General features: G+C 43.5%; 1 protein-coding gene across 1 annotated transcript in view; it reads right to left on the bottom strand.

The window, feature by feature from the left end:
• Positions 1-14,088, bottom strand: part of Tmod3 (tropomodulin 3) — a 60,907-nt gene extending 46,819 nt beyond the window's left edge. Inside the window, exon 1 of the mRNA XM_057768701.1 lies at positions 13,931-14,088. The gene's annotated coding sequence lies outside the window, so the exon portion shown is untranslated. The remainder of the gene's footprint in view (positions 1-13,930) is intronic.
• Positions 14,089-16,687: the final 2,599 nt, after the last annotated feature.

Below are 16,687 nucleotides of genomic sequence, written 5' to 3' on the forward strand. Positions count from 1 at the left end.
AGGCACAAACAAGACTCAGACTTCCATATTCAACTGTTCCTTAAGGGTGAGTTAAGCACTGCCAGAATAGTCATCTTCCTTTTTTCTCTCTTTCTTTCTTTCTTTCTTTCTTTCTTTCTTTCTTTCTTTCTTTCTTTCTTTCTTTCTTTCTTTCTTCCTTTTTTTGACACACTGTTGCCATCTCTGAATTCACAAAAGTGGTGACCAGCCAAGTTTGATCAAGCAGCAAAGCAAATTTGATTCTGCTTCTCCTCCTCCCCCACAGGTAAGCAAAACCCCATCTCCTAGCAACACTTTGTCAACAATTATGCCACAGTAAAGATTAAGAAGTGTGTCACTGCTTATATGAAAACCTGTTCACAAAACAGTTTTCCCTTACGTGAAAACTGTACCAAGAAAAACTGTCTTCAACAAAAGGTGCTTGAGTGAGTGTACAACTGTGATCAGCAATACTTGGAGGCTGGTTAACAGTTAGTAAGGCATCTGAATATTCAGAAGGAAAGATGTCCCATAAATTTTAGACAATTTAATCAGATAAGGTTTTTGGTAAATCATGGCAGAAAATACTTTCAGAAATTGATAAAAACTAAAATAAATCCACAAGATATGGCTATAAAAATATTCTTTGGGTATTTTTATATGATGATTTCCCAAATAAAGCTGGGTGTGGTGGTGCATACCAGTAATCTTAGCATTTTAAGGTCAGCTTGGGCTGTATAAGGCACTGTCTCAAGCCAAAACAAAAACCATAAAGTTTCCCAGTCAGTGATTGTAAAACAAACACACATTGTCTTTTGAGGGAGCAAAGAAAAAAAGCTTCATTATGTGGCTCTGGCTGACCTACAATTAGCTACGTAGACCAGGCTAGCCCTCAGCTTACAGTGATTCTCTCCTGTCTCTGTCTCCCAAATTCTCAGATTACAGGCATGTACCACAACACCTGGTGGGCAGTCTTGTTGGTCTGTTTTTTGTTTTGTTTTAATTTTTGCTTTTTGAGACAAGGTCTCACATGGCCTGCCTCCACCTCCTAAATTCTGAGACTATAGGTATGCATACTATTACCTGTATTAATTGTAAGAAAATAGATGAACATGACCAGAATGTTAAGCCACCCTGACACACACACACACACACACACAGAGAGAGAGAGAGAGAGAGAGAGAGAGAGAGAGAGAGAGAGAGAGAGAGAGAGAGAATAACAATCTAAAAAGAAAAGAAAGAAAGGGCCTACCAACTTCTGCTCTTGAACTAGGCTCAGCCAATCATCTATGGCCATAACCGGCTCTGTGACTCTGAACAAGTCAATCATCACCTCTCAGTTTTTCTGCACCAGACAACAGTCAAGAGGTGGCACTGGTCTGGCAATCTGTCCTCCCATGTTCATGGCAAACACTGCGAAGACCTTTTTATTACTGAGCCCAGGTTCTAAGATTGGTTCATGTCCCCAGATTTCAGGGCCTCACATCTTTCTAGATTTAAAGCATGATCTTCAACACCATTTAACTAAACCTTAAAAAAAGAAAACATAATACTGACTTGCCCTTATCAGAGCCAAGATGAATAATATACAAGCAGAAAGGAAAACCATGAAAGCTGACTCATGCTAGGTAGACACAAAAATTTCACAAAAGTGACTCTTGAGTTCAGCTTCTTAAGCCCTGGGATTACAGCTGTGAGGAGTGAGCCCCCACACTCAGCCACGACCTCTTACTAAGATAATTCAAGTTGCAGGCAGTACATTTGTTACTGCCCAGCCTGCTACTCCTTGCAGCGTACTTGATAAACCTGTTTGTAACATGCTCAATAAACCTGTTTTCTTCCTATTCGGTCTAAAGAGGAATTCATTTACCATCTATTGTGGCTACCTAACCCTTTTTCTCCTATGGGGAAAAAAGACTGGGAGTGGTGGTTGCACATACCTGCAATCCCAATACTGGGAAGGCAGAGGCAGGAGAATTGTTACCAGTCTGAAGAATAGCCACAGCTATATATCCAGTTTCAAAGAGCCAGAACTATAGAGTGAGACTCTGTCTCAAGAAAGGATGCAGTGGCGAGAAAGGAAATTGGGATTTAAGAAAGGGACCTCTGGCCGGGCGGTGGTGGCTCACGCCTTTAATCCCAGCACTCGGGAGGCAAGAGGCAGGCGGATCTCTGTGAGTTCCGAGGCCAGCCTGGTCTATAAGAGCTAGTTCCAGGACAGGAACCAAAAAGCTACGGAGAAACCCTGTCTCGAAAAAATCCAAAAAAGAGAAAGGGACCTCTGGGAAACAGGTATCATCAAAGCTCAAATTTAATTTCAGGTCATATTCTAGGAAAGATTTATTATTTATTAACATCTGTCCCCAGAAATTCCAACATAACTAGGATGGCCTTGAACTCCTGATCCTTCTGCCTTCATCTCCCCAGCGCTGGGTGGGATTACAGGCACGAGCCATCGCATTCATACTGAGAGAAACCATAAAGGGTCACTAGAAGCCCTTCTGGTCCTTCCAACTCTAAATACTGAGCTTTTAAAAATAAATGAATTTAGAATAACTCTGGAAAGTTCTACAAGAACAGGAGAGAAACTGGAAAGCTAGTATAACAAGGACAGTACCCAGTGTTCACTCCACACCCAGGGGTACCTTCTCAACTTTGTATCATGTTCTCTCATTCATTTGTAAGGCTATCTTTTGCATTTTAATTCTGCACATGAAGAAACAAATATTGTCTCTGATTCTGAACTGTACACATCACACTCAGATAATAATAAAAAGTGCTAATGGAAAGAACAGAACAAGAACCCTGACCTACCCAATAGGCCTGGAAAGAGACTTGGAGTTTAGGCATAGCTTGCATGTTTAGCATTAGTGAGGCAGTAGGTTCACTCCTCAGAATTACAAAACGAAGAAATGAGAACACACACACACACAATAATTCTTGAGCAGAAAATACTTCATAACCTATAAAAGCAATAGCAAAATCTTATACAAATGTGCGTGATCACGTAATCTCCCAAGCTTCCTAGTCATGAGAGTATTAAACTGGGACTCAGGCCAGTTTGGGGATTTTTTTCCCTAAGGAAATACCAAAGAAACAACCTCTAAAGCTCCACATCTCTAGAAATTAATTGAAAAACAAGCAACAACAACACACTAGCATCCTTATCTCCAGCCCTTGCCCCTTCCTCGGCAAGGGTCCAGGATCTGCGCAGTGGGAGGCAGCCTCACAAAGCTCCTTCCCAGGCTGCAAGCAGGCTGGCTCTGCTCCAATTCTCTGCTTCCTGCAGCCCAGCCACAGACGCACTCTTTTTCCCCGCCACACCCCTGCTCTTAAGAACGTTCTGGTGTCAGGTGATTTTGGTGACATTCCACCTCCTTGAACTAAGGATCACTAGCCTGGCTTCCTCAAGCATCTTCCAAGTTCACCGACACCCTGTTTCCCAGAGAGGTTGCGCATCTCTGCAACAAGCCCCCAACCCATCACCAGATTTCTCCATTCCATCCTAAGGCCTCACAATTTAAGTGCAGCTCAAATCTGGTCTTTCCGAGGCCTTTTCTGCCTCTCCCAACCACCTGGTCTCTTGTCTCCTTGAAAATCAACAATCCTGAGCACTATTTGGCGTCATTCAAGTGCCTTGGGCCTCAGCTGGTAGAAATACCTCAGACATAGGGCATACTTTTGACTTTTAGGGAACACCAATGATTATTACTTTAATTTTAGAGTCTGGGTACACAGGAAGCTTTGTTATCGCAAATTAATTTTCAGGTTAAGAAGTGGAAGCAGTCTTTATTAGGTGTGAATGTACACATGACACAGAACATTTGTTGGCGCTCAGAGGACAACTTTTAGCAGTCAGTTCTCTTCTTCCACCGTGTAGATGTCAGGAACTGAGCTCAGATTGCCAGGTTTGGTGTAAGTGCTTTTACACTCTGGGCCATCTTCCCAGGCACAGAGGCAGTTATTATACATGTTATAAACGGCATAAGACTAGAATTTATATACTATACCTTGATGCCTTATGGCATTAAAGAAAAGAATTCAGTGCCTAAGCTCGAGTAAGTGGGTTCAGTAAGATGTGGTATTTACAGGTGTATACTGGAAGTTTCAAGACAAAAACACAAAATCTCTAGCTCAAAGGGAAAATTTCTTGTGACATTAAAATAGAAGAGCTCATTCTAAGTGATTAAAAAACTTACTGCACACTGGGCAGTGGTGGCACATGCCTTTAATCCCAGGACTAGGGAGTTAGAGGCAAGTGGATCTCTGAGTTCGAGGCCAACCTGGTCTACAAAGGAAGTTCTAGGGCAGCCAGAACTGTCATACAGAAAAACTTTGTCATGAAAAACAAAACAAAACAAACCCACAAAACTTAAAACTTAATAGAAACTTAATATAAAGTGGTGGTATATTTGTTTAATCCCAACATTTAGAGGAAAAGAGGAGAATCTCAGAGTTCAAGACCAGCCTGGTCTATAGAACAAGTCTCAGGACAGCCAGGGCTACCCAGGGAAACCCTTTCTCAAAAGCAAAATAAAACAAAAACAAACAAAAACCTCACTATAATATAGTCTTGAAAATTATAGTCGGGGGAGAGGATAGAGAAAAGTTGATCAACAGGCATTAAGTTACAGTTACATAAGATGAAGGAGTCGATGTGCTGTGGCAAAATGGTATAACCACAGATTAAAAAGCGTAACACATTTTCAAATGGCAAAAGAAGAGATTTTGACAGTGTTAGCCATTAGAAAATGATAAATGTCTGAGGAGATGAATTTAACCTTATTTGGACATTAAGTAATACATGTAAGTATATACACCTACCACAATATCATGATATGTATACCTTTTATGTTTTTATACATTGGTTCAGATAACTTAAAAAACAGTCACATATAACAAAGTAGAACCGTGTGAAATGACTAAAATAATGAGGAGCATAGAGTTAGTGGAGGCAGTTTCTGGGAAGAAGTGGGAGGGAGTGGAGGTGGAAAGAAAAACAAATCGATATTGAGGTCTGGTGAGAGCTGAAGAAAGCAGAACTGACGAAAGAAGGGAAGTCTCAGAAATTGTGGCTTTAGGCCAAGAAATATGGCAGGAGGTCTGCTCTGGCAAGGTTCTTCAGGAGGAGGTTAAAGGACATTTTTCCTAACTCAAGAGGCCCACACAGAAATAAAAGGCCAATGGGAAGGGAAACAAGGTTCGAGGGCTTAGTTAGGGCCCAGACAGAAGCTCAAGGTACACCTAAAACTACCACAGCTGTGACTATTTTTTTTTTTTTTTTTTTTTTTTTTGGTTTTTTCGAGACAGGGTTTCTCTGTGGCTTTGGAGCCTGTCCTGGAACTAGCTCTCTAGACCAGGCTGGTCTCGAACTCACAGAGATCCGCCTGCCTCTGCCTCCCGAGTGCTGGGATTAAAGGCGTGCGCCACCACCGCCCGGCTGTGACTATTATTTTTAAGAGGGAGAGTGAAACTGGCTGTATTTTAATTATATCATGGGAAAACACTTTCGAACTGTATTTGTTATTAGTGTGTGTATACACGTACATGATGTGTGTACACCATCTTACCAACCGAAGGTTCATTTCTTTATTTGAGCCTCTCAGATTGATATGGGACCATGTGCCAGACTTCAAAACAATGAAGAAAAAGGGGACTACATTTCATTTGCATACATTTTATATGCAAATTTCTTTAACACTGACACAAGAAGAGTAGTACATAATATAAAATGCAATACACAGCAATATCTTATCTAATAATACTGCATAATACTAATATCCTATGAAATTTGCTAAAAATAAACTGAGGCTCAGAAAAAAAAAAGAGCCTGCTTAAGAGCATATACTTCTCAGTGAATGTAAGATTTGAACAAGGCCTTAGACTCCCTATTTTCCCATAATCTCTAACTACATCTACAAAACATTCGATTTCAATCATGGTTTTCATGTCACTAATACTTCACATTAACAGAAGCTAGCTAAATCAATGTGACTGAGAACAAGCCACAGTCGGGTATAAAAGAGAAGGAAAAACAAAGTAAAATGGAAAGGGCAAAGGAATTGAATATATTTACAAAAACCTTAAAACCCCAGAAGGTAAATGCATACTACAGTAAAAATATTATGCAAAACAGAACATTAAAATACTATGCCAAGGGGCTGGAGTGACGGTTCAGTAGTTAAGAGCACAAGCTACTCTTGTAGATGACCTGAGCTTGATTCTCAGCACCCATGTTGGACAATTCCCAACCTCCTATCAGTCCTAGGGGATCCAACAACCTCCAGACACCAAGGGCACTGCATTCAAATGCACACATAAACACATGTTGAAAAATAAAGAGAAAATCTCAACAACAACAACAACAACAAAAAAAACCAAAACCAAAAATCAAACCTGTTGCGTGGTGGTGGTAGCAGTAGTGGCGCACACCTTTAATCCCAGGACTTGGGAGGCCGAGGCAGGCGGATCTCTGAGTTTGAGGTCAGCCTGGTCTACTGAGTGAGTTCCAGGACATCCAGGGCTACACAGAGAAACTCTATCGTGAAAAACCAAAAATAGATAAGATATATAGATAAAAATCCATATTCCAATTAATAAGATCAGAAGAAGCATATAATAGGTATTTACTGAAGAAAAAAAGAGACGTAACACAATTTTAAAAAAGGATTTCACATATGTGGTACCTTGTGCTACTCAGGAGAATGACTTAATCCTAGGACTTCTAGGCCAGCCTAAGTAACACACTGAGCCCGTCTTAGGAGGAAAATATCAATTGTAAGCTTTATGACTTTTAGAAGGTACTGAACTACATACAAGGTTGGTATGTTAACTAAATGAATTAATACACATAAATCACTTTAAACAGTACCTAATATAGACCCAAATACTTAATAAAAAAGCTAGCTAAAAATAAAAAAATAAAAAAAACCAAAAACAAACAAAAAGCTAGCTAATAAAGTCACTATTATTTTTAAAGTTTATTTTTAAGTAACTAGTTCATGTAAGTAATTGAGATGTTACTATATTCTAAACCGTCTAACACTTGCAATTACTAGCAGAATTGGATGACAAAGATAAATGTTAAAAATAGAAGAAATAAAACCGGCGTGGTAGTGCACACCTTTCCCAGCACTCGGGAGGCAGAGGCAGGGAGCTCTGTGAATTTGAGGTCAGTCTGGTCTATAAAGTAAGTTCCAAGGCAGGTTATACAGAGAAACCCTAAGGGCCAGCCTTGTTTACAGAGTTAGTTCCAGGACACAGGACAGTCAAGACTCAGAGAAACCTCGTCTGGAAAAATAAACAACAACAAACAAACGAGAGAGAGAGAGAGAGAGAGAGAGAGAGAGAGAGAGAGAGAGAGAGAGAGAGAGAGAGAGAGAGAGAAAGGGGTTGGGTACAAAATCCTAAGCTGCACATATTATCTACACACACAGGAACATCGTAGAGAAATATCACTACTTTGTTCATATTTTTATCAACACTTAGCTTACCATAGCATAATCATTTGTATAAGTCTTTTTCTTTGCCACAGACTGAATATAATTTCCACTATTAAAAGAAAGTAATATCCTAGAGTGGGGAGGAGGCACAGAAAAGAGCCAAAGAGAACCCAAGAAAGCCACAGATTCAGAAGGCTGGCACAGGGGTGGGCATCTCTCTAAGATCTGAGTCCTAGCTGTAGTTCATTTCTGGGAGCTCAGCAGCCTTATAATAATAATCCACTACAACCCCACCCCCAACTCCACAGCAGGCAAGCTTAAGTGGGTTTGTGTTCCCTGAGATCTAAGAGACCGATGAATACCATCTAATTGAAACACGGCATAGAGCTACTTTTAAAAACCAAGGAAATACATAGTCAGCAGCCTAAATCCGAGCTCCTGACAATTAGTGCTGCAGAAGTTCCAAGATAACTGTGGGTGGTCAGAAGAGGCAGATTCAGCTAGAAGGGGTGTGGCGGGGGAAGCAGAGTAAGCAAAGCTCAAAGCCTAGGCTAACTAGGTAGCAAGGACAGGGGCCAGGAGAAGGATAGGGAGACTAGAGTGAAGAGAAAAAGGACTGATAAAAAAAATCGGTACATGTGGCCTGAAAGGTAGTTTGGGGTAAAGGTATTTGCTGCCTGATGACCTGAATTTGATCCCCGGGACTCACATGGCAGAAGAAGAAAACAGACTCCTGAAAATTAAGTCATCCTTTGACTTGCACGAGTATGCTGAGGGACACACAAGCAAATAAATGTTAAACCAGGCAGTGGTGGCGCACACCTTTAATCCCAGCACTCGGGAGACAGAGGCAGGCGGATCTCTGTGAGTTCAAGGCCAGCCTGGACTACAAGAGCTAGTTCCAGGATTGGCTCCAAAGCAACACAGAGAAACCCTGTCTTGAACACCGCCCCCCCCCCAAAAAAAAGCCAAATAAATGTTTAAAAAAAAAAAATTTAAGGTCATCCAGGGCTACGTAGGGAGACACTGTTTCAAATAGGACAGAAAAGAGTTGTTGAGAGACGGCTCAGTAGTTAAGAGTGCATACTGCTCTTGCAGAGGACCTAAGCTCAGTTCCCAATTTCCACGACGAGCACCCCTAGTCACCTATAACTCCAACATCAAGGGATATCCTGCTAGGTGTGGTGGTCTATGTCTGTAATCCCAGCACTGGGAGGGAGGTAGAGGCAGGAAGACTTTCAGGTCATTCTTTCAACATAGTGAGTTTGAGGCCAGCCTGGGGTAAATGAGACCCTGTAGAGAAACCAGACTACCTTTACCACCTTAAGGGTAAGTCCAAATTCCTTGGTCCGGATGTAAGAAACACTAATCATAAAAAAGAGCAGCACTTCAAGATATAGGTTAATGACAGAACCACCAAGACGGCTTAGCAGGTAAAGGTATTTGCCGTCAAGCTTGATGACCCAAGTTAAATTCCGAGGAGCCACATCATGTTGGAGAGAACGGACTCTCACAGGCTGTCCTATGACACACGCATCATGGCTCATGGGTGCCTATTCACACACTAAATAAATAAATGTAAAAATTCTGTTTTCAAGATATGGGCTAACAATTTTGTTCTAAAAGTAATTCTAGAGTACTGTAATGCATGCACTTCCAACTATTTACCACTCTGGATTATTCAGACCTCTATTCCTTCATTACCATTAAGTATCAAAACAAACGGACAGAGGTCTGTGGAGGTGACTCAGCTGTAAAGTACACACCATGCAAGCATGAAGACCTGTGTTTGATCCCCAGCACCCATATATAAGTCAGGCAGTGTGCATTTGGAATCTCACAGTCGGGGAAGAGAAGACAGGAAGATCCCTGGGGCTCAGTGGTCAACTAGTCATCCTTACTGACTTGAGCTCAGGAAGCTCCAAGTTCAGTGAAAAACCCTACCTCAAGAATAAACAAACAAGCAAAAAAATAAGAAATAAAAATAAGATAGAACCTGGTGCGGTTGTGCATAACCTTAATCCCAGCACTTGAGGGGCAGAAGCAGGAGAATCAATGTGACTTTGAGGCCAGCCTGGTCTATATAGTAAGTTCCAAGACAGGCTGTGCTATATAGAGAGACCCTGTCCCCCAAAAAGGGGCTTCCACACAGATGCACAGTCATATGAATATATATATATATATATATTCAGATTTAATTGTTTTTTAATAATCAGCAAACATAATTTGACCCTACAATTTTAATATCTAACAGGCTAATGGACCATCACAATTAAATAACATTTCTGCTTCCTATATTGTTTTCCTTTTAGTATGAATTTACACTTAGGATTTTAAAGGCTTTGACAAATAAAACCATGAAGAGCAAATGTAATTCAAATGTCAACAAGGCAGGTCAATGAGCAAGAGTGACACACTGCTTTAGCTACAGTTATAGCCTACACAATAATGCCCTCCTGGACTCTTTTAATCAGGAAACCCGAGCTAGGTGTGGTAGCTGACACTGGCAACTCCAGCACTCAGGGAGGCTGAGTGGAGAAGGCTGCTGTGAGTGAGCAAATAACCCATGCATTGAGATCCAGGTCAGACTGCGCTACAGAGTAAAACCCATCACAAACAAAACAAGTACTGAGATCCAGGTCAAACTGCGCTACAGAGTAAAACCATCACAAACAAAACAAAGCAAAATTTCCTTGGAGGTGGCACATGCTAGCACTGTGGAAGAAAGGCAGGGATTTCATGACTGCCAAGTCTAAACAACAACAGCAGAGTACACACTGACACAGAACACTATTAAAACCCACTTACTCCAACTATCTCTACCTCTTTCATCTTTTTCCCTCCCTCTGTTGATTTCTAACCTGGTTACACATTATATACCTGCAGACACGGCCCTGCTGATAACACTGCTTAGATCTAGCTGATTTTCCTGTGTGCAGCTCATCTCAAGCTCCAAATAAATGGACAAAATTACACGTACTCTACGTAGATATGTCACACTCCAACATGACAGGAAGGGACAACCTGGGAGCACAGATGACTAGCATGTGGAAAACAGACTGACTATTTGTTCCCTACCTGTACAACTGGAAAACACCCGACATACAACTACCACGTGTTCTTATACCCTACAAAAAGCACCCAAATAGGAATCATATCTTACACTCATCAGGAGCCCAAGACAGTGTCCAGGACAGAGTAAAATACATCCTTGCTGAATCAGTCAGTTACTGAAAATGTGAATGCAAACAACTGAGGATGGGAGAGAAGAGGAAGAAAGCTAAGAGCACAACAAAAAAGGAAGGAAGAAACAGCCAGCATGTGGCACCTACCTGTAATTCCAGCTCTCAAGATGTGGAGGCAGAAAGATCACGAGATCAAGGCTAGCTCTGGCTACATTGTAAATTGGAGGCTTGCCGAGGCTATGTGAGACTCTGTCAGAAAGAAAAATCTTTTTAATTGAAAATTAGACTCTCTCTCTCTCTCTCTCTCCTCTCTCTCTCTCTCTCTCTCTCTCTCTCTCTCGATATCACAATTATTAGCCACTTTCTTAAAAGAATCATCAGAAGCACGTTGAAATATCTTTGGAATTATCTTACCATTTTAGTTTTCAAAGTGTGATTTCTACCATTTTAAGATATGCAAATTTCAGACTTCACTTCAAATTGAACAGGTATGGCAATTTACACATGCTAAGTGATAAGAGTACTGGCCCTAAATGATGTAGGCCCTTAGGTCCTTTCTGTTGTACTGACCTATTCTTTAAATAAGTCAGTAGATGGGAGTTGAAAATTGTCTTTTGGATTTTGTGGTGCTGGGACCAAACCTAGGTCATTACACTCTCTAGGCAAACATTCAATTATTGAACTACATCATCAGTCTGAAAAAAACAAAACAAAACAAAACAAAAAAAAACAAAAAAACTGTGATTACACTGAACACCAAGAATTGTGATGGGATCTGACCTCTAAGTATTTAATGTCAGGCAAAATATAGCTTAATGATCGACCACTAAGATGAAAGAAAACTCAGCTATAGAGCAGTAATAGCCTCAAGAACTCACTTTTGTTTATTCTTGTCAAGGACAGGGGTTGGAATGTTATACACTTAGCCAAGGTTTCCCAGATGGATTAATTTTTTAAATAATTATTAAAGGAGGGGTTAGGGATATGGTTCAGCAGATATGATGCAGGAAGACATGACATTAACTTCCAGGCTTCCACATGTAGGTCCACACTTGTGTGAATATAGATGAACATGCTTTGACCCAATTGCACACTACCCACATACACACACCATAGAAGGCTAGGATAATCGTGGGGTTACCTGGCCACCATCAATCTCATTCTAAAAAAAGACTGGAAATGTTGGGAGATGCAAGGCAAGGTAGTTCTAAGATCTGGAATATAACGGGATGCACACTGTGGAGCCAGAGATGGGATTCTAACTGTAACTGTGGGCTCTTTCTAAGAATTCTACTTATGTGTGTGAGCTTGTCTGTATGTGCACCATGTGTACAGTGCTTGTGGAGACCAGAAGAGGATACCAGATGTAACTGGAGTCACAGATGGCTGTAGACTGATGTGGGGGTGCTGGAAACTAAACCCAGGCCTTTGGAAGATCAACATGTCTTCTTAACCTCTGAGCTGTCTGTCCAGGCCCTAACTGTGGGTTCTTAAAGACATTTAGAGTTAGCTAGACTTGATGGCCCCATCTGTAATTCCAGTACTGAGAAAATGAGACAGGAAAAGAAGGGGCTAAGGAGCAGCCTGAGCTACATAGTGAGAATGGCTCAAAACACCAAAAAGGAATGTGTGTGTGTTTATATATAAAGTGTGACAGCTTGGGAGCATGGGGACCTTGGGAGGGGGTTAAGGGGGGAGGAGAGGCAGGGAGGGGAGCAGGGAAAAATGTAGAGCTCAATAAATATTAATAAAAAAGGGGGGGAATGTGAAAGCACTAAGAAGAGGCAACTAATAAAAAGGAATCTGGGTAGATCTATTTTTCTAAAATACCAGCGGGTCGATTGATTAACCAATTTAATCTACCAAGAAACTATTCTGAAGGATTCTCATAAAAAGAAAGAGCTGCACAAAAAATGTCAGAAACCAAAGAAGACTGCACACAGCTAACAGATCTCCGCACGCTCATTTCCTGTTTAAGTATGACCTCCTGGGATAAGTTTTACTGCCGTGTTCATTACCAAATAGATGGCTGTGGGTTTTAAGAGAGGCAGAGGGCAAGTTGGAAATTCGATTCTTAGCTAAACATGAATGAATACATGGGGGAAAGGGAGCTAGAAACAGAACGGGGGGGTGGGGGGATGCGGAAAAGGGTAAAGGAGATTCTTAAATAAACATGAATGAGAAGATGAGAAAACAGAAAAGGGAGGGGAAAGAGATGAGAAGAAAAGGAAAGTAAAAACTGGGGCTGTTTCCCATTTCTGTTTGTAATCAGAATGCAGGCTTGCAGAGGAAACTCATCAACTTCTGTAAGCACAAAAATAACGACCCAGTCACGTCCTCAAAACAAACCCGCATCAGCTTCACAGCCGGCCCCAGCTGTGCTGCACAGGAGCCAGAAATTGATTCTAAGGCAGAGCAGAGCTGACAGATCAAAATGGTCAATGTAAGACGGCCAGATTTCAATCACGAAAAGGGTGTGTCCCAAGTTCTGTGGGTTCCGTCTCAACCAACAGCCAGGGCAGCAAGAAGACGGCTGGGGTAGAAGGGCTGCGGGGTGAGGCACTTCCCAGACGACTTCCCCAGCCCACGCCGGGTCCAGAGCATCAGCCAGTCCCAAACCCAGATGGCCAGTGCCGAACCCCAGGTAGACCATTCCGAACTCGAGGGGACAGCCCCCCAGCTCCAGCCGGCCGGTCCCGAACACTAGGTGACGGGTCCCGAACCCCAGCCAGCCGGTCCCTAACTCGAAGTGACGGGCCCCGAACCCCAGCCGGCCGGTCCCGAACTCGATGTGACGGGCCCCGAACCCCAGCCGGCCGGTCCCGAACTCGAAGTGACGGGCCCCGAACTCCAGCCGGCCAGTCCCGAACACTAGGAGACAGGCCCCGAACTCCAGCCTGCCTGCCCCGAACACTAGGTGACGGGCCCCGAACCCCAGCCGGTCGGTCCCGAACTCGAGGTGAGGAGATCCGAACTCGAGGTGAGGAGCCCCGAACCCCAGCCGGCCGGTCCCGAACTCGAGGTGATGGCCCCGAACCCCAGCCGGTCGGTTCCGAACACTAGGTGACGGGCCCCGAACCCCAGCCGACCGGCCGCTGTGACTCACCGACAGCTCGGAGCCTGCGTGTCTGGCCGCGGGCGACACCCGGCACACCTTGCTGTCCCGGAACAGCCCGGCACCCTCGGCTTCCAAGCGAGGCCCGCGGGGAAGGCGCCGCACCCCTGCGGCGGGAAGCACAGCCGCTCCCTCCACGACTGCCCAGGCCGAAGAGACCCGCTGCCGCCCGCCGACGGACTTCCTGGAAAGCACCGTGCTGAACTCACCTGCTGGCGTCCGGCCGCCGACTCCCGGCAGAGTCCGCAAGGTTTAAATTGCTCTTCTCTGCGGCCACGCTCCGCTACGCCTCAGCTTCAGGGAGTTGCCGAACCCTCCCGCCGGCTGCCCCCAAAACCCGACCGCGCTGTCTGTGTTGCTGGGTCCCCCGTCCCCGCCCTTGCGCATGCGTGTTCTTGGGGGCAGACTGCATGCTGGGAGTTGTAGTTCGAGGGAGAAGGGCGCGGCTCCACATGGACCTGGCCCTTTACAATGGGAAGGGTTTTATAACAGTATATAGAAACCAGGAGTAGGCTGAGAAAAATGTTCTCTGCTTCTGTATTCCAGAGAACTGCGACCCTCTGGAATCTAGAAAGACTATCTAGAGGCTTTTTTGGTAATAGGTTTTCTTCTTGCATGGCGGTCCTTTTGTAAAAAGACATACGGAGCTAAAGCGTCTTTATACCCTTGGTTACTAATGCGAGGACATGATATCAGAGGAAGACAGATAAAAGCTAAGGGACTGGGGATGTAGCTCAGTTAGTAGAGTGCTTACTCAACCACATACAAAGCCCTAGATTTGGTCCCGAGCATGCATAAGCTGGGTATGATGGTACATGCCTGCACTTGATGCAGAAGGAAGGGAATCAGAAGTTTAACATAACCTTCAGCCAGCTACATACTGAGTTCAAGGCTAGTCTGGGCTACATGAGTATGTATGTGTGTGTATGTATGTATGTATGTATGTATTATGTATTATGTATTTTTGGCCAACTCAGGGCAGAAAAGGTCATAAGGCACCCCATCGTATGGTGCCCCTAACACAAAGAAAGGAGTAAAAATAAAAAGCTGAGCTAGATTCCATTAATGGCCACATTCAGGAAAGGAACAGATAAAGGGTCGATAAGCCCGTATGGGCTTTAGGTTTAAGCAGAGGAGGAAGTGGGGCAGGGAGCAAGAAGTATGTATAACTGAGCAATCCTAGTCATGATGTGTCCTGACTGGTCATTGTTTCAGTTTGGTTCTGCAAGGTGGTCCAAAGAGGGTACAATATCATTCCAGAAGATGGTCCATGGTACAGCCTCCCTAAGGATGGGATGCCCTCATCTGGGAGCTGTTCTGACCTGGGATGTTCTGATGTTGATGGAATCCAGGTGACCTTAGGTGCCTATAGGGAGTGTTGTGGGATAATCTTTTTGTACACTGTGAAGCTGTGTCTCTGACAAGACACCTTCTAATTGGTTTAATAAAGAGCTGAGGAGCTGGAGAGACGGTTCACTGGCTGCTCTCCCAGAGGCCCTGAGTTCAATTCCCAGCAACTACATGGTGGTTCACAACCATCTATAATGAGATCAGGTACTCTCTTCTGGCATGCAGGAATACATGCAGACAGAACACTGTATACATAGTAAATAAATCTTGAAAAAAGAAAAGAACTGAATGGCCAAATGGCAGGAATGGATAGGCAGGACTTCCCAGCAGGGAGAGGAACTGGGGAGAAGAATCTTAGAGGTTGGGAATTTGCCAGTGAGACACAGGGTGGGGGTGGGAGGGTGTCAGACATAAAGTATGAGGAAGTAATGAGGCACATGACAGAACATAGATTAATATAAATAGGTTAATTTAAGTTATAAGAGCAAGTTGGTAACAAGTCTAAGCTAAGGCCAATAAGAAGTCTCCCATGTTATTATTTGGGAGCTGGCTATCCAAAGAAAGACTGGCTACAGGGGAGTAATTGTAAAAGCTGACAATGCGATGTCTCATTCACTTTATTTTTTATGCCTTTATTCTTGTAGGGAAATGAGATATCATAGGTTTCTGGGTAGGCATTCCTTGAATGATGAACATGCCTACATGCAGAGGTAACTAGGCAACCCCAAACCAGGAAGGTAGCCACAAAATGAAAGCAGAGATGCTAGGCTTTATCCTACATTTAGTTACCTTATGGGTCCAAGTGAGGAGTCAGTGCTTTTAAACAAACGCTGTTTCTAACTGCCTGTTAGGTAGCAATTGCCTCATTGTCCTGGTCAATCTTTGCTCCATCTCATCCTCCCATCCCAACTTCATGTTCTACATCAGTCAGTGAGACTGGGCTGATGTGAGAGCAAATGACAGAAGCAGCTGGTCAAAGGAGGGAAATAAAGTAGGCAGTTTAGGGAGGGGAAGATGAAGAAAGTGGAAACACCTCAGAGGACTTTTTGATGTCCTGTGTAATGGCTGTCTCTTGTGCTGGGCTCTGAGGAGAAGATCCCTAGTGAGTTTAACAGCATAGACAGGAATAATGTTCTGTCTTGATAACCTTCTAAAAATGCAGCCTGGAACCAGGCAGTGGATACTCACCTTTAATCTCAACACTTGGGAAACAGAGGCAGATGGATCTTTACAAGTTTGAGACCAGCCTGATCTACAGAGTGAGTTCCAGGATAGCTAAGGCTACAAGGAGGAACCCTGTCTCGAAACCCCACCCACCCCCCCCCAACAAAAAAACAAAAACGCAGCCCGGAAGAGGACTGGAGTGCGTGCTTGAGGTACATTCCAACTACACCCAGAACAGGGACTCACCCAATGGTTAACCTTCTCCTGGCACCTACTTCTTCCTCTCAGGGTGGGGAGTACCCTTGGTTAAGTAAACACTCTGGAATTTTGTGCAACAGGCACCCACTGAACATCACTGATGATTTGGAAAACCTCTCTGTCTCTCCTGCCCTCCCCCCTTCTTTCCTCCCTCCCCCCTCTCTTCCTCCCTCTCTCCCTTTCTTTTTTTCCTT

Source organism: Chionomys nivalis, chromosome 4 (assembly GCF_950005125.1).
Source record: "Chionomys nivalis chromosome 4, mChiNiv1.1, whole genome shotgun sequence".
NCBI classification, from domain to species: Eukaryota; Metazoa; Chordata; class Mammalia; order Rodentia; family Cricetidae; genus Chionomys; species Chionomys nivalis.